Genomic DNA, 26,793 nt, shown 5'->3' on the forward strand with positions numbered 1-26,793 from the left:
ATTGAAGTTCTTCTGCAAACAAACCATTAGCAGAGTTCAAATGCAATTTAAATTACCAGTTGTTAAAGTGCTCCTCAATTTCTTCCTAAGTTTCCAAGGAGAATTACATACTATACACTATTTAATTGGTTGTTTTCTATTTTTTAACATCCATTTACCCCCCCGATTTTATATTTCAGAAGTGTCTATAAAAGCATCCCTTTAAAAAATTATACATTGTGGAATAGATTAAACCTAAAGATTGAAAAGTATCAGAGAAAACAGCTGCAGGATTACGTAGCTCAGCAGAAATTGATGGTTTTGACACCACAAGACATGCAGAGTTTCAAAATCTTAAAAATCACCTAATGGTGTCCTCACTGTTTACAGATGAAGACACTGAAGCCCCAAAGGAGGAAGGCTTGGCCCAACTTTTCTCACTGGTCAGTGACCGATTCTGGGTGAGAACTCCCTACTTCCCAGCCCGTGCTGTCACTTCCCACCACCATATGTTGAAGGAGATGATGGGAAATGCTCAACAAATTTAATTTCCACCTGTAAATTTTTTTCTTAAAGAAAATATGAAGTCATCTTCAAATACACTCCTGACCTCAAAAGTGGAGCTGGCCCATGACAAGGATCTTCCCAAAAAGGAAAAAGAGAAGTAAACCCTGACGAATGAATCAAAGGAGCTTCAAGTGAGCAGATTCCTGGCAGGAAAAGTCAAGACCCTCTTCTAGATTCACTAAATAAGTTATGGGACACCAAGACTGCAAAATTCCACTGCTTTATCTGGCCCAGAACTTGTGGAATGAGAGGATAAAGGAAGATCTTATCACATCTGTAAATGGAAAGGATTTTAGAGCCCATCACAAGGACAAGGCAAACTTCAAGGCTTTGATATTGGACATGTGTAAAGTATTCAACCTCCCTGAGCTCAAGCTTTCCTGTCTGCAAAATGGGTCTAATACACCTACCCATCAAGGTGTATGCAACCATTTCTTGGGATTCCATACCAGCATGCAAAGCACAGAGTCTGCACAGAGTGCACCTTAACCAATGTTCATCCTCATCTTCCAAGGTCTGTCTACAACTTCTCAAAGCCTATGATTCTGTGGTTCTAATTTACTAGAACTACAACTGAGTCTTGTAAGCCATGTATGCTTCCTAAGTCTGTTAGATGCTGTGTGTCCCATGACTATAAATTCATTTATCTTGTCATCCAAAAATAAAACAAAATAAAACACATACCTGAAAACATAAATATCCAAACGTTTTCCACCAAAAGCAAACTCTTTGGAACAGTTTTGAAGATGGCCTTCAAAATCAGTTGATGAGCCAGACAGTAGTAAAAACCTCAGTTTAATGCCCAAGATCTCATTTAAACTGTCCATCAGCCCTATAAGAAAGATTTCCTATTGTCCACTGAGGAAACTAAGGGTCAAGAAGTTTGGGGGCTAGTAAATGGTAAAGCTGGAATTTGACCTCAAGTCTTCAAAAGTCAAGCTCCACAACCTGAGTTTTATTATTTTGCAGTTAAAACTATACTATGGACAGCTATTCTGCTAGAGGCAAAAATATACCTGGGAAAAATAATCCACTATGTTCACATTTTAAGGAGCTTTGGGATAAAAAATAAAGTCTGAACTTTTAAACTGAAAAGTATTCACCTTAAAAGCAAGTAGATCTTTCTTGAATGCCACCTCACTGTTATTATTATTTTTTAATTGAAGTAGAGTTGATTTACAATGTTGTGTTAATTTCTGCTGTACAGCAAAGTGATTTAGATATATACCTACATATATCCGTGTGTGTATTCTTTTTCATATTCTTTTCCAGTATGTTTTATCACAGGATATTAAATATAGTCCCCAATGCAGTAGAACTTTCTTGCTTATCCATTCTCTATACAATAGTTTGCATCTGCTAATTCCAAGTTTCCAATCCATCCCTCCTCCACCTCCCCTTCCTCTTGGCAACCACAAATCTGTTGTCTACGTCCCTGAGTCTGTTTCTGTTTAGTAGATAAGTTCATCTGTGTCATATTTTAGATTCCACATACAAGTGATATCCTAAGATATCTTTCTCTTTCTGATTTACTTCACTTAGTATAATAATCTTTAGGTCCATCCACATTGCTGCAAATGGCATTATTTCATTCCTTTTCGTGGCTGAGTAGTATTCTATTGTATATATATATACATCATCTTCTTTATTCACTCGTCCGTTCATGGACATTTAGATTGTTACTATGTCATGGCTATCCACATAGGGCCTCTATGAACACAGGAATGCATGTAGCTTTTAGAATTATATTTTTGTCCAAACACACACCCACAAAATTATACTTTTGTCCAAACATGATTTCTGGATCATATGGAAAAAAGGGAACCCTCCTACATTTTGGTGCAAATGTAAACTGGAAAGCCATGATGGAAAACAGTATGGAGGTTCCTCAGAAAACCAAAAACAGACTTGCCATATGATCTTGCTGCTATGTTCTTACATGAAATAAAAAGTTCAGAGCCCTAAGTTCAGAGCGCTAAGAAGACATCTGCCAGCTATGTGGGAAGCAGGCCAGAGAAAGGTTAAGAGTGAGCTGATACCAGAGTGACTCAAAAACAGAATTCAAATGTCTGGGCTCATGATGAAACAAATCGCAGGTAATCCTGGTATGAGCTTCTGAACACACACCCCTACCCCAACTCCCGGCGCAACCGTGAACTGCCACGATGTCAGACGCCCTGCGCTCAGAGGTGCACAAAGCAGACATTCACTAGCACCTCCTGCCCTGGAGGCACTGTGTATGGGCCCTGCAGAGGTGGGCGCTGAGCTGGACCTGCCTTGAGCTCTCAAAGGGGTTACAGAGGACACACTCCCACACAACAAGACAGTAGAAGAGTGTGCAAAATACCAGTACATGCGGGTGTCCTTTGGAAGGTCAGGAAGAGCCCTGCTGATGATGACTTTAAACTGAACCTGAGCACACAAGAGGATTTCCACGTATGAGGCGGGAAATCAGCCCAGGGAACACGATGTGCTAAGGCCTTGAGGGAGGAGCTCAGGGTGTTCTCGGGGAAAGTGACTAATCTGGGGAGGCCAGTGGCAGAAAACACGGAGGGAAGTGGTGGGACATGAGGCTGGAAAGGAATGTTGTGGCCAGAACATGGAAGACCTTCTGTGTCAGGCTCTTGATGCTCATGGCTATTGCATTTTGAAAAATGACACAAGAGAAAGTGAAATGGTAGAGCTATTGGAACTGAATCCCCTCCATGGTCAGCTTCCAGACATAGCACAGCTAGGAGGGTCTGAAGGAAAGTTTCCTGGGGCGGGACCACTTCTCTGCGGCCCCACTCAGAGACATCAGAGGAGCGGGTGGCCCTTAGTGTTGCCCCAAACCCACACCTCCATCGACCCTTTTTTCTAGTCCAGAATGCTCACCCATGGAAGACCCGGAAAAGAAATCAAGTCTCATGCTCCAAACAGGATTTCCACTCTGCCTTCAGGGAAATGACAAAGCTATCCAATTTGATGAATCAGAAGAACATAGGCTAAACACAAGCTCACGCCTCTTTCCTGTCACTCAAGAAGCAGGAGCCAGAAGTCTATCCAGCACGTACTGTGTGTGCAAGAAGCACCACGTCATAGAGCTCCTGGACAGTCCTGGAACCACATTACTGGGGCCTACATATGAGCCTGAACTGACACTATTGGGATGTTACATGGAATCCTTTCCCTTAAAGGGGATTTTGTGGCAGGTCCCATAAGGCAAAGGCACAGGCAAGGTGTAATTCCCTTCCTGCCCTTAAATAGCTCCCACTCTAGAAAGACTACATGATGGTGGGTGCCATAGCAGAAGCACAGATAACAATACAAATCCTCCAAACAACACTGTAGGTTGCCGTGATTACTTGTACAGACTTGACAGATGAGGAAACTTATCAGCTTAACTGGCCTAACAGATCACACAGCTAGGAAGCGTTACAGCAAGATTCAAATCCAGATGCCATGCTCATAAGCATCACATGGTTATACTTTATTGCCTCAGAGCCCACTGTGTTGTGAGTCAGCAAAACAGAGAACAAAGAGACCAATTCTGGGGGAGTGTGGACGGCAGGAAGTGGGCAGTGACCAGAGGTTACTTCACTCAGAAGGTGAAGTGTCCACTCAGAAGGGGGTATGTGTGCAGAATTTTATAGGAGGAGCAGGAGTCCTAGGGATGAAGATGGGAGAGGTCATCTCAAGCAAAAGGAACAGCATGAGTTATGGCAGAAGGTGACTAAATGAGAGACTGGGAGAATGATGGGTGTTCACACTGAACAGGTACTGCTGTCTGATTATGGGTACCTGGGGTAGAAGTTTTCACTTAAATGCCAAAAATACTAGGGAAATGTTATGAATAACAAAATAAGTGAATTTAAAGTCGGGATGCATACAGCCGAGTATACAAGAAAAACAATAAATGTTTCAAAGCAGGACTGTCGTGTGGTCTCAGCTTTCCTTGGGATTCTGCGCTTCAGTGCTAAGGCCATGCATTAACCTTTCAAGACCTGAGCCAGGGTCAGGAATAACGGGCCTTCAGGTCCTTTCAGGTCAATGTACAGAAGGACACCAGACCCTCTGGAAGTTAGGACTTCTATACCTATCTCATGTATTCTGACCTTTTAGAGAAGAGCTTCTACAATCACTAAATGAATTTCAAGCCCTCACTGGAACAAAGTAACCCCAGCCCAAGCCTCAGTTGGTAAAAAGAGCATGGAAAACAGGATAGAAGATACAGAATCAAAAAATCTTACACCTGATGTTTCGATTCTCCACTATTAACTATGGAATCCTGAGCAAGTCACTTCCTTTTAACAAAGGCACGTTCTCATTTATAAAATGGAAATGACCATACTTATTAATACATAGGTAGTGAGCATCAACAAGGGATCTGTGAGATTAAATATAAGGACACGTGTTTCTACATGTGAGGTGACATGTTGAAAAGAGGTGCTCCCCTAAAACCACCACATTGACAGGAATAGTACAAAAACTGCCCAATTCTCCTGGTGAAGTATCTAAATCTGGACTTGTCAACAATTTTCCCCCCATAGAAAATTGAGCTGTATTCCCCAGGCAAGTCATTACATCTTTTTGTGCCAAATTGTTTTCATCTTTTAAATGACCCAGTAATCCCACTTTGGGCAATATACATAAGGGAATAATCCAAAAGGAAAAAAGAACGCAGTTTGTTCAGAGATGTTATTCATAGTGCTATTTCTAGCTCTTTATATATCCCTCTATTATAGCACTTATCTCACTGTGCTGTAATTATCCACTCCCAAACGCCTCCAAATTATCTCTGAATCCATCCCCAGCACCTAGCACAATGCCTGGCATACAGTAAGAACTCAATAAATGTTTGGTGACTAAATGAATGGGTAATAGGAGAGAAATTTTCAAATGTGAGCAAAAACAAAACATTGTTTTTAAGAGATGTTGTTAAAAAAAAGTTTACCAAAAAAAAAAAAAAAATTTTTAAAGCCCTGATAACTATAGACTGCAAACTATTTGAAGAGGAGTTTGTGAAGCTTCAGGAATGAATTTCAGATGAGTCTGTCTATGATCTCTGAGCATCTCCAGGCTTAGGCAGAGTGCAGTATAAAATTGCCATGAGACATGTACTAAGTCATTTCGGCCTAGTGCATTCTCTGTGACTCAGCCTCTATCACCCAACTTCTCTGAGGCCAGTTTCTCCACTGAAAACTGGAGTACTCACAGGAAAGCCCAGCCCATTAAAAGGAATTACAGGGAGGAGGCAAGGGCCAGCAAGTGTGAATTCAAATGCAAATAAAAGAAAAGGGCTGGGGGTGCCCATGGACGAGGGTCCCCAAGGCAAAGTAGGGCTTTGAAGCGCCAGGTCTTCCGGGCCGCCACCAAGCCTTCTAAATCCATCTGACAGGGCGGCTGAAGGCTCCTCACCACAGAGTTTATGCAAGGCAGTAGTGTCTGCAAGAACAGAGCACACATCAAAGGGAAACACTATGTTAAATATGGCCCATAAAGTCAGCATCACTCTGGATGTTCTCTATTCTTGATGGGAAAGAATGCTTTATACAAATACCCAGAGAGAGCAAAGGAAGCAGCATGTCCTGCTGGGCTCACTGTGGAGCTCGCTGTGCTGTGCAGCTCCCGCAGTCCTCAGCCAGGAAGTCAGAGGCAGGAAGCCACTGCCCTCCAGTCCTTGGCCAGAAGCTCCAGGCTAGACATCAAAGCAGAGAGTACTCAGAACCTCCTAGTCCAAACCAGCTGCCAGGCTGTGAACCCCTACTGTGCCTCCGTGGGGGTCTCTCAGATTCCTGCCACTTGAACCTGACATTTCTCTTGAGGAGACTGGTCTTGACATCCTGGAGACAATCTCTCGGAAGCATGTCCTGAGCAAATCTGCTCGCTTCTCTCTGGTCCCACTTGGACCCTCCTAATCACTGTGACCCTGGGCTGTTGCTTGCTTCTACTCCTGGCAATGCACTTCCCCCACGGCAGCTAGAGTGATTCTGGTAAATGTAACTCCGATGCCTTCCAGCACTCGACTGAGGTCCAAGCCCCTTCTTGAGCTCACTGACACATCCCAGCCCCTGCCTTGCCCTCATCCCATGCTTCCCCCACTGCAGCCCACCCTCCTGGCACACTGGGCTCCTCTGTTCCTCAAATACAAACTCATTCCCACTCCACGGACCTGGTATTGGCCCTGCCCTCTGCCTATAATGCTCTCCCCCTTGACTTGCCCATGGCTGGCTCCCCAGCATTCAGAGCTCAACTTAAACATCATCCCCTCCTCCACTCCCTCATAGGCAGGGCATCCTCCGTGAACCCTCCTCAGCGTTACTTATCACTCTCTGCTGTTTACATGTTCATCTATCATCTGCCTCCTCCACATATCTCTCTAGAATGTAAGTTCCAAGGGATCTTTGTTTTGTGTCTTTTTCTTCATTCAAACCCAGTACTGGATCCATGCCCAGAACAGTATGAGGCACATAAGTGGGAACCCAATAAAGATTTAATACAATTTGATGAATGTAGATGAATGCATGCCACAGATGACAGAAACCTTAAAGGCTGCTTAAAGGCAGTAGGCGAGTACTGTGGCTGACATCCTGGATCACTGATGCTGGCACTTAGGAGATACAGGAGTTTAGGAGAACTTTCCCACTTCTCTAGCCCTTATTTTTCTCAAGTAAAAAGGGTACAACAGCACCTGCCTTGTGGGAGTACTGGGAGAACAAAAGGAGATAAACCATGTGGAGTGCCTTGAGTAGAAAAAACCTTTGCTGTCATCAACCGCAGCCCCATCTTCCAGGAAGGAAAATTGAGATTCAGAAAGGTGCATGCATCTTTGCTCAAGTTAGACACTGAATCAGCAGCAGAGTCAAATGAGAAGATCCCACCTTTAGTGTCTTTCCATAAAAATAACAAAAATATCTGACAACATGTCACTCATGTATATATTCTGCCTTGTTCCAGAAAGAATCTGAACTACCTGACAAAAGATGTACATAGCTTGTGATTTTTTTTTTTAAGTAAGAAAACTGGGAAGGGAGATGGAAAAATAAAGTGAAGGAAAAGGACAAGGGTTACAAAAGATAAGGGCCATACGTCTCATACCATTTGCTAGATATAGGCTTCGCATGTGGCTCTGAGTTACCCAGAAGCCAATATAAACCAGAGGAAAATATCTGTGTACATATGGTCCCTAGGAATACTTGATTACTGAAATGTCACAACACTATGTGAGAAGGTATTGCCATCCAGGAGAGAATCACCCTGGTTTTTCATACTCTTGCCATCTGAATTCTACTAACTGCTTCCTCCTGGTCACATGCACTCTGAAGCCACATGACCTGGGTTCAAATCCCAGCTCCACTACTGCCTGAGTGATGCTGGGCAACTTACTTATTAAAGCCTCAAAGTCTCAGGTTCTTCCACTATAAAACTGAGGTAAGAAATAATACCTACATGGATAAATGAAATGTGCTGTATATATACAACTTATTACTATTCAGCCATAAAAAGGAAGGACATTATGGCACATGCTACAGTATGAATGAATCCTGAAGATATTATGCTGTGTGAAACACGCCAATCACAAAAGGACAAATACTGTACGATTCCACTTCTTCAAAGATACCTAGAGAAGTCAAATCCATGGAGACAAACAACAGAAGGTTGTCAGGAGCTGGGGGAGGGGAGAATGAAAAGTAAATGTTTAATGGATACAAAGTTTCAGTCCACAAGATAAAAAGCATTCTGGAGACTGATTGACCAACATATGACTGTACTGAACACTACTGAGCTGTACACTCAAAAATGGTCAAGACAGTAAAAACGGTTATGTGTATTCAACCAAAATCAAAAGCAATGAAAAATTGAGCCAACTCAATCACCTGGCTGTACAGTAGAAATTAACACAACATCGTAAAACAACTAGACTTCAATGAGATAAAATTTTTAAAAAATAAATACATACCAAAAAATAGTACCTACTCACAGGTAGCTATCGTGGAGAATCAGTGTAGGGCAAGTGCTCAGCCTGGTGCTCGGCACCCACGGAGCAGCCAGTGCACATCAGTTCTCCCTGTTTGTAGGGATAGTATTCCCATTGGTACTATCAACCCTAACCTCTCAGTGCCCATCGGCAACGTCACAAAGGGAAACCATCCCAAGCCATCAGGCTTCAAGGTGGCTTCCTCCCACCTGGTGAACAGAGCCTACAAACCAGGCCCATGCACAAGTGGGAAGGAGGAAACAGGGTGCCTGCGTGTCCCTGGGAGTCCCAGGCCAGTCCCCACCTCCCCAGTGCTTCAGAGAAGCTTAGAGAACTGCTTCCCCTCCCTTTCTCACTGACCACACAGACTCAGGTCTCGAGCACTTTCTCCTCTCTATTATGATCTGCCACCTAATGCCACCGACATCAAAGTGCTTCTCCAAAACACATCTCGATCATCTTTCCTGCGTTAGAGGAGGGCCCCCAAGCTGATCAGAAACTAATCTGACTGCAAAGAGTTACTCTTTATGGCTCTGTAGCATCTGGGGGATTGTAACATGGTGGTGCCCTCTTGGTCTCTGTCAAATGCTGCTGTCACATCAAAGAAAGCTAAAGAAGTTTGTGTGTGTGTGTGTCTAAAATCTATTGAGAGTCAGCACTCACCTGTGGTGGGGAATTACACTCCAAAATTCTTGCAGCTTTAATAATACTGGTAGAGGCTAAAATGGAAAGCCCTGATCAGTTTCTTTCAAGGCCCGTGCAGAATTTCAGTGCCACAGAAGAAATTGAAATAAAGGCGTTCGCTATTCAGTTCCTCCTCTTGGACAAGCTATCATCCTCTTTCAGGAAAACAAGAGATTCAGGCAACAAAGCAGATCAGAAGGAAGCAGCTCACATTCAAACCATATTCACATGACTGAAAGCAGAGAAAGGTAAGTAGAAATCGAAGAAGGAAAAAAAAGTGAACTTTTTAAAACCAACTAAGACAGGGCTCTAACTCTATGTAACATGATTAGAAGAGATCTGACCTGGGAGAACTTGGTTCCAGCTGTCAATTTCTCACAAATGAAATCAGTAAGTGTGTGCACCTCTGGCATGTTGAGTTCTAATTTCCTCATCTACAAAATGGGCATCTTCTCCGCCTCTGCCTAAGGGGCAGCTTCAGTGCAGTGGAAGAAGAACTGAGAGTGAAAAGACCTGTATTCTAATCTCCCTAACCAGCCATGTACTTGGGAGGCAGGTGAGCCCCTGGGCCTCCCCTGCCCACCATCACCCTGTAAAATGAAACAGATCAATAAAATCGTGCCTAAGATGCCTTCCAGCTCTGACAGTCCATCACATTTACACAGTGTCCCGCACACCGGGCATCTACTGCAGACTGGATGTCATGCCAGTGCTCCACAGCAACCTTTTGCGTACTCTTAAGTCCAACCATAGCTCTGCTTTTTCAAGATAAAATTAGCCCTCCCCAAAGGTTAATAAACATCCCCTCTGGCCTGTTGCTCTAGTCCCAGCTGTCGGACAAGGACAGCACTCCCAAATTATCCTTCTCCCCAGCTTAACCTAGGCCTCAGGTAGAAGGTACAGCTGTCTAATTTTTAATATATGAATAGAATTTGTCCTTAGTCGGAGTGCATCTCTAGATCCCACTGTGAGAAGTATTCCCCTGGGGAAGCACCCGTCCACTCCCCAAATGAAAGCAGCCACATTCCCAGCCGCGTCCCATCACCGCCCAAGCCAGCCAGCCCTCGGACTCTGAGCCCAGGGTCTGCGGGCGCAGATGCCACTGGCTCTGGCAGTACTGATGTACTCACGCGCCGTCAGGCCCCACAGGCAGCCGGCCCTCCACTGGCACTCACTCTCTCTCACACACCCTGAGTCCCACTGCAAGGAGGTGGTCCCCAGGCCCGAGGGGAAGGACTGAAACACTCTCTCCTTGGCTCCCAGAACAAGGGGCAAAGGAATGGAGGGGGAGGGGGAGGGGGGAGGGGGGCAACTTTGTTTCTGGAAACAAGAATTCAAATCCTGCTTCTCCTAAACCCTGAGTCACCTCCTTCCCTTCCAATAGATCAGTGTGGTGGGTAAACATTTCCATATATGGAGAAGCAGCCTGGAGGATGTCAGAAAAATCACCCTTCTCGCCTCTGGCACTTGAAGAACATGCCCCACTAAAGACAGAATTCCTTACTGGGAGTGAATGATTAACCCCCAAAGAAGTAGTCTTAGCTGTTCCATAGGCTCTCCTGTTACAGGAAAAAGGCTCTCCTGCCAGGACAGGGAAGTGGCTGGGTTGAAAGGCTTTAAGTTCATCTCAGGAATGGGGCCACCTAGAATACAAGTACATTTATGAAGTTAACTTATTAATTTGCGTGAAGGGCAGTTGTTCGGCGGGGGTGGGGGAGGTTTGCATCTGAAGAGATCATCAAAAACCCAGCTTGCAGCTCTTTTGATGGCAGGTGAGTCCCCAAACAACCCTTACACCCCAATTCCTAACTCCCTTGGGCTGCGAGTCTTCTTGGGAACTTAGTTTTGCATGAGTTCTTCATAGAACAAAGGCACCAGGCAAGAAGACACAGGAAAAAAACTAGACTTCCAGGAGAACACCGTGGGAGAGGGACAGAAGGGTGACATGCCCAATTTAATTTGTAAGAGTAATTCCCTTGGTTTGTAAGAGTAATTCCAATCCAAGGTCCTGAAAAGTATCTGATGACTAAATTGGGCCAGTGAAGTCAATTAGGGATGAATCTGATCTGAAATGACTCCAGACTGAATTAGGAGAAAAGAAAGAGAGATGAGATGCTGGGGAAATGGCAGTATGGGGAAGTTGGGGTCTGCTCAGAGAAGGAATCCATGTCTTGGCTTCCCAGAGGTTCTACTCCTTAGCATGATCTTGCCCTACTGTTGGCTGTAAAGACTTTCTGTAAGTCAGATGAGCCATTGTTCAGAATTATCACCCACTTACTGGCTTTTGGGCCTTCAGTATGAGGCTGCTTGTACTCATATGCAGGCAACCATCAAGCAATAAACAGCATTGGCCAGGGAATGAGAGGACCCAAGCCTCACACCCAGATCAGTCACTCCTTCCCACTTTGCACAAATTCATTCTCCTGCACTATATATTCTCTCACCTACAAACTGAATAGACATCCCCAAATTGTCCAACTATGTCAGATCTAAAAGCAGCTTCTACTAGCCTATCAAAATAATCCTGATGTTTATTTTGATTACTTGCTTTCTATTTTTGCAAGCATGCCCAAGTACCTGAAAAAATGGCAAGTATTTCTTATTTATTGCATATTTAATGAATGAACACAAATATAAGTGATAAGTAAACGAGGTAAGGCAACAGGATCGGAAAACCTGCCACATGTCAGAACCAGAACTTAGCATAGAATTCTTGCCACTGCAATACTCCCAGGAGGGCCCAGAAGTAGGCCTGAAGAGGGTAAGGAGATGTCCCTCGCTTGTAACTGAGACTAAACCAACCATTAGACTTGGTGGTTCTGCAGAAAGACTGTCATCTTTTCAGGAGCTCAGAGTTCCTGCCAATATCCCAACAGGAACATTTCAGCAGAGGAAAGAGATATCCCATGGAAAATATTTATAGCTGCCCAAGAATGGCCTGAGAACTCTGAAAACCAGGGAGCAAGGAGGCAGCCACCAGGATAGGAATGAAAATCAGAATGAAAGGTCTGTAGCTACCCTCCATTCTTCCAGTAGCATTTGGAGATGGGTTTCCATATTCACAAAGCAACCCTTCATTCTTTAATGTAGATGTGTCTTTCTTCCTCTTGACCCCTGAGAACCACTGGCTCTGGGATCTTAGGTGAAGAAAAGACCATAAAGGCCACTGAGCCCAGTGTCTCTCCTATTTATTGAGCCCTCTCAAGGCATCCCTGAGGTCTCCAGTGAGGTGGAGATCGGTATCTTCTGCAGCTGTAAATTCCATCTTTCCAGCAGAAAGTTCTTCTTTATATGGAAATAAACATGGCTCCCAGGACTTCAAACTCTGGCTCCTTATTCTGCCTCTTAGAACCATACAAACAACCTGTGTCTCTGTCTGTCTCATAGGCTTGGAATTTTTGTAATTGAATATGGACTTAGAAATAAAGTTATCCAAGATCTCACTCTTCAATCCCCTGGGCTGCCTCCTGACCATATCACACCACTAACTCCTAAAGTATTTGTTGCCAACTTGAGAGCCATCTTTTCTGGGTTTTTCCAATAAGTGTTAATGTGAAGCAGCCCACTCTGCACGAGAAAAGACAGAAAACAGACTTTGAGGTCAGTTCCTCATCCACCTCAACGCCATCAGCCACACCACATTTCCACCCTTTGTGGACGAAGCTCAGGAATGCAGATCCTGTCCCCAGCTCCCCACTCCTGCTCTCCAGTCTGGCCAACCCAAAACTGTCTCCAGGATACAGGACTGTTCCAAGGAACACTGAGAACAAGCTCTGTAAGAAAAGAGGACCCTGCCAACACCAGCGCTCTCAGGATAACAAAGTGGCCTGCAGGCAGGGCACCAGGGCCAATGTGCTGATCACAGGGCTGGGAGCTCGTGATCCCTGACAACCGCCAACACCATTTTAGACCTCAGTGTCCTTACAAAATAGGGGGAAAAATGCTCTTTTCTGCCATTGTTCTGACGTGGCACTCTTTGAATTCAAGGTACTTGTGATAATGATGCCTCACATTATCACATCCTTTACTGTTTAGTAAGTGCTTTTCCAGACAGTCTCATTTCATCATTACTGACAACTATCCCTGGAGGGTTATACCCATTGTAGTGATACGAAAAGTGAGGCTAAGTAAGATGTAAGTATACTCCAAAGATCACACCAACAGCAAGTAGTGAAAAGGATGTTGATTTGAATCGGACTATTTACAATTACTGTTCTAAATTCTTCTACATACAAAATGTACAACTTCTGGCCAACTGCTTAACTTTTCTAAACCTCAGTTTAGAGGCTGAAAATTAGAGATAGCCCCTCTGTCTACCACTCAGAGCAGTAATAAGAATCAAATGAGATAATGTGAGCAAAACCCTCTGGAAAACACGTACACGTTACCAAAGTGTAGAGGATTATTGTGATTACTTGTCAATGACTGTGCATTCCACTGTAAACACAAAAAAGCACTGAGGTCATTCTCAAGACAAAGACACAGCAAGGCTCTGGGAATTGAAGGGAAATGATTCGATGTCCTTTCAGGGTTCTGTCTATACACTACTCACTCATGCAGTTGAAACTCAGCAGCAACTGTCAGATTTTCAACCGCCACATCACAAACATCTACAGGACAACTCAAGACAAACTCGCCCCTTTTGGCTACAAGCAAATGATAGAGATGAGCACTAGGAAGACTCCAACCCCCATTCAGAGCCTCAGTTCCGAAAACGTGACCTGCGATGTTTTCCTTGGAGAAGTTGTTACAAACACAGGCTCCAGTCTCTCCTCAAGACCATAGAGAAATAAACGTATGGTACGGAGCTATTTACCAGACAGCACTAAGGAAGCTCCCAAGCATGAATTAATCAAGAGTACAGGATATTTCAAGTTGCAGATTCCAAAAGAAATCTCCAGCCCATTAAACCTCCGGCCCAGTTCACAGAGGCTCAGCCCGGTATGCTGGCAGCCCAGGCTGCAGAGAAGCCCAATTCCATTCTAGTGGTCCCGCTGCAGGTCACCGGGGCCAGAGGGCATGCAGGAGGCTCTGAGAGGACAGGTGGGGGTCTGGCTACCTTCAGGCCTTCACCAAAGTCATCAGGATTCTATTCCATTCCTGCAAAGATCCAAGTCATGCACATCATTTATGGAGGGCCCAGATGGTCCCCAGAAATCCATTCCCAAGGCTGATGCACACACAGCTCAATAATTGTTTTCTGGATTTGCATTTTATCATCTGCTTCTTTGTGATTAATGTTGGAGGAAGGTACTCGGTTAATTTGTTGCATAGATGTGTGATTCTCACCATGAGCATGTGCCTGCATCTTCAGGGATGCTACAAAAAAGGACTCTGAGATGCAGACAAGTTCAAGGAGCTCACGAGCATGGAAGAGAAAGGCTAACCATAATACAGGACAAGAGACTTAAGAACGGTCCCCCTCGATGGGAGGGACAGATATCTGGGCCAGCTACTAAAAGCGGGAAGCGGGTAGGACAGGAAAAGGGGGAGGCCAGAGATGTACCTCCTTGATAAGCAGCTCTACATTTTTACCAGTGAGACATGCAATACCTGGTATAGCAGGGAAGAAAGAGCTCAAATTAGAAAACCTCGAAGATAATCTATTTAGGATCTGTGTTCTCAGAAGCAAGGTATTTAAATTTTCCTAAGCCTCAGTCTTCTCATCTATAAAATAGGAAAGAATATTTTTACCCACCTAATAAGGTTTTTATGAGAATTAACACCTAAGTGGCTTAGCAGAGTACAACAATAAATACTATGTTATGATCACTACATCTATAAATATATGTGTGTCCACAGATTTAAAAAAAAAAAGTAGCATTGCATCCAGGGCAAAAAAGATGTTCAACAAGTGGCAGAAGCCCATCTCTTTCCTTCCTTGCTCTCATGAACATCTCCACCTACACAAACAATATGATGGCAACAAAGGGCTAAAGGCAGGAACATATTTCCTGTCCCAAATTCCCTACACCTCATCTTTGAAAATATTACATCTTGTCTCTGGGAACTTTGAAACCCACGGCCATCTCAGGCCTCCAAGGATGTCAACCAAGATATCCAGGTTGGAAAAGGTGAGTTTGGGAAACCACTGACCCAGATCACTGGCATAGGACAAAGCATCAGACTTGGCATCCTAGCACCTGGCTTCCACACCGACCAGCTGGGTGACCTGAGAAATCCCACCTACTCTCTGAGCCTCAAGTTCCTTATTTGTAAAGAAAGGATGAGAACAATCCCACCTTCTACCTCCTCATGATGCTATATAGAACCAGGGAGTTAATGCGTGTGAAAACTCTTGACAGGTTCACAGCTCTAAATTTATACAACTATTATCATTTTTATTATAACCTAAAATAAAAAGCTGAGCCACTGAAAAAAATAACTTAGAATGCCCCCCAAACTTGGGAATCATCCCACCTTGAGGTCCCTGCTCCAACTACAAAATTCCCTATCTCTCTCCTGAGTTTTGCCCCAGGTTCCCTGAACATCCTGAAGGTGCTGCCAAGTAAACCCCCAATTTCATCATGACTTTCCCAGGCGACCCCTCACCAGTGCTCTGAACTGCACAAAAAATAATGTCCAATTTCCCTCAGGCCAGCACTCAGGGCCTCCTGCATGGGCCCCCAACCCATCTTTCCAATCACATCTCCCATGATATTGTCATTGAGGATACCATGCAAGAGTATGCCCCCAGTTCCTCCCAACTCTAAGATTTAGCCATGCTTCCCTCTAGACCTGTGTCTGCAAATCTAAGTGCAAGCTCTCTTGACTGTAACATGGGGAAGAGGAGCCCCGGGAGTGTTCTGTGATCAGGGTGTAGGCTGCAGTGTCTTCACTGTGCCATCCTTTCTCTTAAAGATGGTCCCACCAATTACAGGTCCATAACATCCACATCACAGAAATATTTCTGTATTTCTTCGCAGTCAACAAAGCTTTTCACATGCTGCACCTTTTTAAACACTTAATGTAAGATATGACCATGACACCCATTTTATAAACGAGGAACCTGAGAGTCCAGAATATAGTCAATAGCTAAGCTGATAGCCAAGCACAGGTTAGCACCAGAGTCCATACACACTACACTCTCCCGCAAAAGATGAATGCAATTGAAACCCTGCTATAAAAAAAGGGCCGACCTCCCAGCCAGCTCACTGCATGGCCCTGGGAACGTGGCTTTCCTTCTTGGAGCCACAAAATGAGGGCTCTGAGGTCATCCCACATATCTGCACACCCCTTTCTCTCTCCCTTTCATCAGATTTCAGAAATGCAGCCTTAGAGGGGAATTAACAAGGGTAACATCTTATGTCTTTGGTCAGTTCTATCCCAAGCTTTCCCTCCCAAACTCCCACGCCCATCCCACAAGAAGGAACAGGGACTGACCGCAGTGTCAGTAAGCCACCGGGACTCTACAGGATGGCTCAGGGAGCGCCGTGTGGTAGCATCACCACACAGACAGCAGGCTGCTCCCGAAAACAACTGCAGTCACGGTCACAGTGCGTGAACCTTGTCAGCAGATTGCTGGCTTGATTGGCGATTTTTAATAAGCTCAAGATGCACAAGCATTAATGCGGACTGCGCAGTATGCATCTTACATGGCCTGTAGGCTTCACAAGGGAGGGCAATGGAAGAATCCCTCTCCTTCAAGATTCTGAAGACTCTAGCTTCTCTCTTTAGCATGGGCAACTACAACTGCTGCCTGACCACAGCACTCGCGTCTGGATCCACATCCAGACTTCTGGGTAGCACGCCGCTATCGCTGTGTGTTTTCCTAAAGCTCAAATGCTGACTGCCAGGCTCTCCCAGGACCACAGGAACCTAGATCTGGCAAAACTCAAGGAGCAACTGGTCCAACTCCTGTGCACAACTTGTACAGTACATTTGTTCATTCAAAAGCATCACTGCTGCTGCTGCTGCTGCTAAGTCGCTTCAGTCGTGTCCGACTCTGTGCAACCCCATAGACGGCAGCCCACCAGGCTCCCCCATCCCTGGGATTCTCCGATATCTCTTTAATCCACAGCAATAAGATGAAGCTAGGTTTCTGCTCTTGAGAACCCTGCACCAATAGCTTCAATGGTTTCTAAATGGCCACAGAATAAGTCCAAGTGCCTTATCTAATACCTCAAGCTTCTCAATAACTCAGATTCAATCTTCTCTTTCCACCACAAACTCCCTCCCAATGCCACTCAGCACATATTCTTTGCCTTATTCGGACTGAATTCTTAGCTTCTGTTGCCTATGCTTCACCTGCTACCCTTTTCCAAGCCAATATCAAATAAAGATAACCTACACATCCTTCAAGGCCTACTGGTAGCTCTCAGCTGGAACGAGATCAATCTTTGAAGAAAGGCCGTCATTTCCGGTGTCTCATGGATTACCGAACATCTCTGGGTCTGATCACTAAAGGACAATGGTGGTCTGGCCCCCAGCACTGACACGACAGAAAAGACTGCCCCACGTGCACAAAGCCCCTAACGGGATGCACCGCCCCCGTCAGCCTGCATGAAACCACCCTTGCTTCTCAGTCCAGCCAGAAGTCTCTCTCCTCTGGCTGCTCAGCCTGCTATCTAGGACATGGATCGTGGCCTTCCTCGTACTGTTCTCACTATGCACTTGACAAATTCTCTTTCCAGGGAGGGCTCCCAATGGGAGAATCTGTGACTTATCTCTGCCCACAGTGCCAAATCTAGCACAGCACCAGGCTCACAGTAAGCATTTAATAAACATTTATGCACAAATTATGTAAACAAGACAACTGTCCAGGGCATTACTCTCAGGAGGAGATTAAAATGAGCTGGAAAATTACAAATCAACCACTGCTGTCAATACTAAGGAGAATTCATTTCAGACACTGGACAAATGACCTGTTTTGAGGGATATTAAGTATATCAGGTATATTAATGCTATTCATTTTATTTAAATAAACAAAATATTAAGTAGAACACTCTATCAGTTATATTATAGTATTAGAATTAGCTGTACATATTAAATATTTGGGGATAATAACCTTGGGTATTTTGAAATGACAGTCATTGGTTAATATACTTTCTCAATTGGCTCCAAGTTCCCTTACCCCCTCTGAAGGGCCCTCCTGTGCCACAGAAAAAGACAGCCAAAAACTACATTTCCCATACTCCCTTGAAACTAGTAGATCAGATTCCAGGAATAAGATGTACTTATGTGAGACTTAGAAGGTGGAAGAGAGGCTAAATTCTCCTACTGCTATTTCTTCGGGCAAGCAACACCTTGGAATCATGAGTCACAATGTCATTCTACTTGATAATGGAGTACTGCCAATAAGCATGAGGATATTGAGAAAAGTAACAGCAGTCTCCGTGGGGGCTTCCTAATCCCACCTTCCTTCTCCCTGGATTGTGACTATGGAATAAATTCTTAAAGTCCATTTCTTCTGGCTCCCACTGTTCCAACCGTTCCAACAATTCTGTTAGCATCTCTTTCCGTGAATTAATCCCTTTCCATTTAAAGTATGTGAAATGTCCTTCCTGCACTTAAGCCTGATACACACAAGAAGGGGGGAAAAAATAGATCAATTAATTGACCATCCATTTATCTATTTCTGATCTGCTCGAGATCTATGTCTGTCTATACCTAGTCCTTCTCTTTTGCCTCTGTGAAGGGAAAAAACACCTCACTTCAGTGCGATGAGCTAAACAGACCAAAGGGAAATAAGCAGCAGGTGTCATTAACTAGCTTAGGATCAAGAGAAACTCTACTGATATAAAATGAAGTACATTTATGGCACAATTACTGACTCTTCCCTGAGAACTCTTTGACTTGACCTCTTTGTTTTCCAGATCTGCCGCTGAATCCTTCTGTACCTCAAAGGCATACTGGCTACACACCTGGCCATCTGCTCTGGCAGCCCCAGAGAGGAGGCCTCCAGAAAGGTCCGATCCTGCCCTTGCTTCCTTATTTGTCAAATGTACGTGCATGCTCAGTCACTCAGTCGTGTCTGACCTTTGTGACCCCATGGACTGTAGCCTGCCAGGCTCCTCTGTCCATGGGATTCTCCAGGCAAGAAAACTAGAGTGGTTTGCCATTTCCTTCTCCAGGGGATCTTCCTGACCCAGGGATGGAACCCTTGCCTCCTGCATTGGCAGGCAGATTCATTCACTGAACCACCTGGGTTCTCCAGGGATAGCAATAGACTAACCTTCCTCAAAGTTTGTTTAGAGGATCGGTGGATCACTATTAACAAACGAGCTGCAAGAGTGACTGGCACACAATGACTGCTTACTAAGAATCACCTAGAGTGTGACCTAGGGGCAATCTTAGGGCACAGGTCTAAGCCCTGTTTTACAAATGGGGAGACTGAGACTCAGATTCTGTAACTCTCCCAAGGTCAGGTGGCTAATAAGTGAGGGGTGGGGGCAGAATCCAAACCCTGCTGCGTGGCCTCCCACCAAATCCACAGCTCTGCACCTCAGCGTCCTGCTTCCTAATATGCATACCTAATGGACAAAGGTACTAAACGGGAAAAGGAAAAGCAGTCCAGACATAACGGGGCTGTACCTTGGGAGCTCTCTGGGTATCAGAGGATGATAAAGCCAATGTCATAAGCCCTGCCCTTCAGCACAGTCAGCTCCTGTGGGTAAAATTAGCTCAGCTCTGCTCCAGTGCTGCCTGGAGCCCCGAGGCAAAACTCACCCTAGGCACAGCACGACCTCACCTGACCCTCACTCCCAGGAAGGGTCCCTCAGGCACCTCATTAGGGCCTGGAATGACTCATTTTGCTGTTTCCAGCTCTAGCCGTTGAGGTCACCTCTCTGCTCTCCAGAAAGGCAGCTTCAAAGGAGAAGTAAAGATTAAACTTCAAGCAACCTTCCTGCATTCCTTTTCTCCTGGGCAGATCATGAGCAAAGATGGGGCACCGGTTTGCCATGCTGGCCCTGCCCAGGGGGAAGGAGGTTCTGCTGAGTTCTAGAGTCCAGCTCAGGACCAAAGACAGACACTGGGCCAGACGGACTCCCGAGACTACACTCCTTAGTTTACTCTGCTGATGATGGTCCTGCTCGGGGGTCCGTCCATATTCCTATGTGCTGTAGAACGGAGCACAGTGATGATGAGCACCAGGGCATCTGTCCTCTGCATCCTCCCAACCCAATGCCACCAGACTTGAAGGTGGAGCTCAAATGACACTTCTCCTGGGGCCCTCCCTGCCCCCATTCCTACCTACCTTGAATTGCCATCCAATTTCCACAATGCCTTATCTCTACCCTGTTTTACATCACTTGCACACTTATTTTGGACTTGAGGATACAGAAACGGAAAGGAAAATAACCTTTGCCCTCAAGGAAAGGCAACCAACTGCAATAAATCGCAAAGATTGGGAAAGTGGGACTATTGGAGGTCAGAGGTACATTCCAAGCAGAGGTGATATCAGAGCAAAATCTTGAAAGGAACCTGTGAGCTATCCAGATAAGGTGGGAGAGGAGCGATATTTTGACAAGGAAACTGTGTTAAGTTGTGGAGGCTGCAGAGAATCCCCTGTATATTCCAGGAGCACAGGATCTCTGAGATGAGTAAGATAAGGATGAAAAGAGGCTGGGACCCAATTCCCAGTAGTCTTCTATCTCATGCAAGCGTTTTGGATTTTCACCCTCAACGAGAAAAGATTTTAATCCTTTAAAGGATTTTAAAACCGAGATTTGGTATGAATGGATGTGTATGTTTTTCGAAAATCACTTTGGAAGAACAGAGAATGGAATGGAGGAGTGTGACAATAGAAAACAAAGGTTAATTGAGTATTACTGAAACTCTGCAGAAGAGAGATGCCGAGAGTCTGAATTGAAGCAGGGCAGCAAAAGTGGAGTGGGCAGGCAGGGTGTACTCACCTCTAGTAGGTAAATATAGGGTTTCCTTGATGGCGCAGTGGTAAAGAACAAGGCTGCCAGCACAGGAGATGCAGGTTCAATCCCTGGACCAGGAAGATTTCCTAGAAAAGGAAATGGCAACACACTCCAGTATTCTTGCCTGGGAAATCCCAGGGATGGAGGTGTCTGGCGGGCTATAGTTCGTGGGGTTACAAAAGAGTCAGACACGACTGAGCAACTAAACAACAGATGGTTGAGTATGAGGAGTTACCATGGTTGACGCAGGAAGGTCTGAGGATGAATAGAAACATAGCTGAAGTAAGGGGAGGAAGCATCCAGAATGAGTCCCAATTTCCAGGCTTGATTGACTAAGTAGACAGACATTGCTATCAATCAGCAAGGTAATAACGCTATCAATAAGAGACAAAGCTAACATTAAGATTTCCAATCAGAACATTCAAAAGGCACTGACATATGTAAGTCTGGGATTCAGGAGGTCCAAACCCAGTATAACCCCCTAAGGGTCATGAGCACACAAACATAGAAGGAAGCTGAAGACAAAGCTCTGCATGTGAGTGGGGACAAGGGCCAGCAAAGAAACCATGAGGACAGATGGAGATGCAGGGGAAGAATGAAGTAAGTCAAGGAGCAAGCATGGTCAAGAATGACCATACCACAGAAGCCAGACCAGAGCAGTGCTAACAAGAAATGAACTTAGCCCCATAGACCTGCACAAGAGCTGCTTAGGTCAGACTGAAATGGGCTAAGATGCCAAAAGGAGGAGAGACAACTGTGAAGACAGAGAAGCAAAGAAGAGGCATGGCATGTTATCAGAGAAGGGTAAGTGAGTGTATGTCTTACTTCTTCCACTAGGCAATAAGCTTGAGAACAGTGCTGCCCAGTAGATGTATAATGAAAGCCACAAATACAATTTGTTACTTTCCAGCAGCCACCTTTCTAAAAAGCCAAGAAGGAACAGGCAAAAATAATGTTAATAATATATTTTATTGAATCCAATATACCCATATTCATTTCATAAATAATGAACACAAGATTTATTAATAAGATGTGTGTGTGTGCTAAGTCACTTCAGTCATGTCCGACTCTGCAACCCCATGGACTGTAGCCCGCCAAGCCCCTCTGTCCATGGGATTTTCCAGACAAAAATATTAGAGTGGGTTGCCATGTCCTCTTTCAGGGTATCCTCCCGACCCAGGGGTCAAACCTGCATCTCTTATGTCTCCTGCACTGGCAGGCAGGTTTTTAAACACTAGTGCCACCTAAGAAGGCGATGGCACCCCACTCCAGTACTCTTGCCTGGAAAATCCCATGGACGGAGGAGCCTGGTAGGCTGCAGTCCATGGGGTCACTAAGAGTCGGACACGACTGAGCGACTTCACTTTCACTTTTCACTTTCATGCATTGGAGAAGGAAATGGCAACCCACTCCAGTGTTCTTGCCTGGAGAATCCCAGGGACGGGAGAGCCTGGTGGGCTGCCGTCTATGGGGTTGCACAGAGTCGGACATGACTGAAGCGACTTAGCAGCAATAGCAGCAGCAGCAGCCGCCACCTAAGAAGCCCATTAATAAGATGTTTTACTTTTTTTATATACTAAACCTTTGAAATCTGATATTTTATACTTATATCACACCTCAATTTGAACTGGACCACATTTTAAATCCTCAATGGCACATGTCATTCTGTTTCAATCAGTCAGAACACAGCATGGAAGGTGACATATTGTATTTTTTTAAATATGATAAAATGAATGGACAGTTGATGGATGGAAGGACAGACGGATGGACTGTCATAAAATTGAGAAAACTTAGTGAAGTCTCCATGGTTCTTTGCCTTTATCAACAGCACTTTAAATTTCCAGTCTTGAAGCGTATTATGACTGGGGCCTTGGGATAGCTTAATATTAATATAAACAGCATAACTTCCATTCCTTCTAAACTTCCTCTCTTCCTTAGAAATTCAAAAACACTGTCAGTCTCTCTAATTTTCTTAGAGCAAAACAACTCTGTCAAACACTGATCAGTAGACCTACCATGCACATGTATCTCAAGCAGGTTACCTTACCTCTTTGAGCCTCTGTTTTCTCCACCATAAAAATACAACGCCAACTATGCATATCTCATACACTCATTGGAAACTCAAAATAGCAAAACACTAAAGTACTACACAGAAGCAAGGTATTCCAAGAAGTTTCCCTGTATTATAAATACATACCATAAGCACTTACCATATTATAAACTTCAATCACACCTACATGCACACGGAAAAAAACAATTAACTGCGTGGCTACATTAACATTAGTATTTTAACTTCCAACACCACTACTCTTCCCTTCTCCCTTCAAAAATCACAGATGTGATCATCAGCCTTAAGTAGAGATTTCAAAGTGCAAGGGCAGGACTAGAGTAAGCATGGGAAATGGTATGGTTGAGGGCTCCAAGGCCTTTCTACAGATGGGACACAGAAAACATCTTGCATTAGACTGACCACTTAAATGTAACAGTTAAAGTCTCCACCCAACTTCCAAGAGCAGAATGGTAATAAGTATTTGGTTCCATTCAGCTTTTTGAGCATGAGACACAGAAATACTGGGGGAGATTTGAAAAGGTGTGAAGCGGAAATGAAGATTTCTTAGGGACACAACTGCCAAATGGAGAGAAAAAAATTAAGATGATCAATTTGCTTCTTTAGTTGACCAGGGTCACCATCCACAAACCTGAATTAAACAAACAAACAAAAACTTCCTTCAAAATTCTGCAGCTACCTGACCAAGAATGAGGGCCACTCACAGACCCCAGACATGAAGGAGCTCATCTGACCATCCAGCACCTAATTTTAGTGGCAAAGAAACAATAAGAACAAGAAGACAAAGTGGAGGTCTCTGGATGGAGAAGAGGGAGTGGACAGAGCAGTGGAGAGAGGGTTACCAATGGGATCACTCTGCGTGAGTGACACAGGGGAGCCTTAAATTCTGTTGGTCAGGATCCAAATCTTTTGTTGTCTCCCTGATTTGTTTAAAAGCCAAATTAAAAATTACCCACTGACTGACCCAGCCAGATAAAACTACTGGCTCACAGGTTGCAGAGTATTATACCAGGAAAAATTTTAAATACATAAACTAAGCTGTAAATGCCATCTAATGTAAACTCTGTTCTACTAGCAAAAGACAAATCTTTGTTTTATTTGGTATTTCTCAGCCACACATTTTCCACAGCCAGTAAAGTTCTTCTGCAAACCAGCCATCACAGCCAGTCTCCACCTGACCACACATGTGAACCTTTCTGTGCTGACCACACAGCAGAAGTGCCCCTACCTGCCGGGGTTTAAAGAAAAACCAGAACACAGTAGTACATCCTGACCATAGAAGACAGGGCCATTTATAAAATGGTGCTGTTGTTGTCAATTAACAAACACTTGTTATGTACCAGGCAACTTTCCAAGCGTGTTACCAGTATGAACACATATAACCTTTCCAACAAGCCCTATGAAATAAGTGCTGTTATCGTTATTTCCATTTTACAGACAAGAAAACTGAGGCAAAGGCAGACACAGAGGCACACAGTGGCGGAGCTGGGAACTAAATCTAGGTCATTTGGCTCAATGCCTGGGCTCTTCCCCTCCACCCTATGCTGCCCTCAGTTGGGTCTATTTGTCCTCCTTGCTTTATTGTTGGGGGAGGGGTTCCAGAAGACAAACACTGACGGAGAGGAAGAAATATGAAGGACACAAGACCAACACATTCTCTCTCTAAAGTCAAGCAACAAGAGAGGCCAAATCTTAAGCAGGAACCAAGTTACTGATTTGCTCTGAGAAAGCCCTGTCACAAGACTGGGAATATGCAGTGTCCATGAGATCAGCACACTGCCTGTCACCTTCAAGAGGAGGTCTCAGGAGAGGGGAAGACAAGCCAGAGCTTCAGGGATGACAGAAGAGCCAAACTGAAGTATCACCCCCGAGACGGTCAGGCTGAGGGGACTAGAAGGCACGAGCCAGGTTCCCTGTTCCCCGAGCTCTGCCAATGCTTGGAACAGGGACTCTGATCCCCATTCTGCTGATGAGAACACTGATGCCTCCAGTTTTGTTACAAGTTACAAGAAAAACCACCTGTTCCTCGCACAGCAGTGACACAGTGTAGGGGTGGACCACTCAGGCTCTGCAGTCAGACAAATTCGAGTTCAATCCTGTTCCTCCCACTGTATGATGCCGTGCAAGCTACCTGCTGAGTTCTGACTTCTTAACCCATGAAGTGGAGAAAGATAAAAATCCTTCCCTCCTGGGAGATTAGAGACAATGCTTGCAATAGGCCTACATCTGGCCCTAGTCAGTGACTACCATCTTCCCTGCTTATCTGCTGTTTCAGTTATCCAAGGTCAACGTGGCTCAAAAAATTTAAACGGAAAATCCCAGAAATAAACAATTCATAGGTTTTAAATTGAGGGTCATGCTGGGAAGCATGATGAAATCTCAGGCCACTTCGCTCAGTCATCCCTTGAAGAGTGAATCAACCCTTCGTCCCGCATATCCTGCTGCTTAGTCACTTACTAGCTGGCTCAGTTATCAGATCTACTATCTCAGTATCAGCGTTTGTGTTCAAGTCATCCTTCTTTTATATAATAATAACTCAAAGCGCAAAAGTAGTGATGCTTGCGATTCAGATCTACCAAAAAGAATGTGTAAAGTGAAAAGGTGAAATGTTCTCCATGTAATAAAAAATAATCATTGTATGCTGAGATCGCTAAGATCTACAGGAAGAACAAATCTTCTACACATGAAATTGTGAAGAAGGCAAATGACACCCATGCTAGTTTAGCTGCCGCAACTCAAACTACAAAAGTTATCACTACAGTGCGTGATAAGTTCTCAGTTAAGATGGAAAAGGCATTAAATTTATACGACAAAATATTTTGAAAGAGACCACATTCACATAACTTTTATTGCAACATACTGTTATAACTGTTCTATTTTATTATTGCTGTTCCTTTTTTATTGGCCTAATTTATAAATTAAACTTTATCATAGATGAAGTTTATACATACAGATACAGATATAGATATATGTATTTACAGGGAAAAACACAGCACTATCCATGGTTTTAGGCACCTACTGGGGTCTTGGAGCATACTGCCTACAGATAAGGAGGAACCGCTGCGCCTGAAATAAACCTAAGAACTACCTCACACACCCCCGCCCCTGTATCCTTGCCCTCCTCTTGTGGAGAGGGTGAAATAGATGTGCTGCCTTCCCCCTTTCTTCCCTGCTCTTTCAATGGCACTGCTATGCTCAGTCACCTGGCCCAAAATCTCTTAAGTCCCTCAACCATCCAGTCATGTCCTCTGCTGTTTTACACACTAGTGTTCTGACCCATGTGCTCCCTCTTTTTCTAGAAAGCTTCTTTGTCAAAATTCTATTCATATTACAAAACCCAACTCATGCATCACTGACTCCGTGAAACCTTTCTAATCATTCCTTCCTCTGTGCTTCGTGTGCACATCAATTATCACACTGATGACAGTAAAAGATAACTGAACAACCACAGGCAAAGCTGATATTCACCAGTACACAAAGATATGACAAGACAGATTGCTAAAATATTTAAATATGTCATTTCTGTTTCCTGACCTCCAAATGTCCTCATCCCACCTCAGCTTTTCTAATCCCTCTTTTAGGGTCCTTTGAATCTCACTGTGGTCCAGCAACAAAAAGGTTCCCCATGGCAGAGCTGGTGTTCCTTCAGTACACATACTGAATTATAC

At 44.4% G+C, this 26,793-nt stretch overlaps 1 protein-coding gene across 11 annotated transcripts in view; it reads right to left on the minus strand.

Moving 5' to 3' along the window:
* The window catches only part of LOC102391153 (LIM domain containing preferred translocation partner in lipoma), a 756,640-nt gene that overhangs the window by 688,359 nt on the left and 41,488 nt on the right, over positions 1-26,793 (minus strand). For 2 of the 11 annotated variants that reach the window (XM_044937624.2, XM_044937882.2), the window contains exon 2: positions 21,043-21,143. The exons of 7 other annotated variants lie outside the window; for them this stretch is intronic. The gene's annotated coding sequence lies outside the window, so the exon portion shown is untranslated. Of the gene's footprint in view, positions 1-10,317; positions 10,464-21,042; positions 21,144-26,793 lie in introns of those variants that run through there. 2 more of the 11 variants (XM_044937920.2, XM_006068960.4) reach the window with 2 other exon arrangements.

Source organism: Bubalus bubalis, chromosome 1, assembly GCF_019923935.1.
Source record: "Bubalus bubalis isolate 160015118507 breed Murrah chromosome 1, NDDB_SH_1, whole genome shotgun sequence".
Taxonomy (NCBI): Eukaryota; Metazoa; Chordata; class Mammalia; order Artiodactyla; family Bovidae; genus Bubalus; species Bubalus bubalis.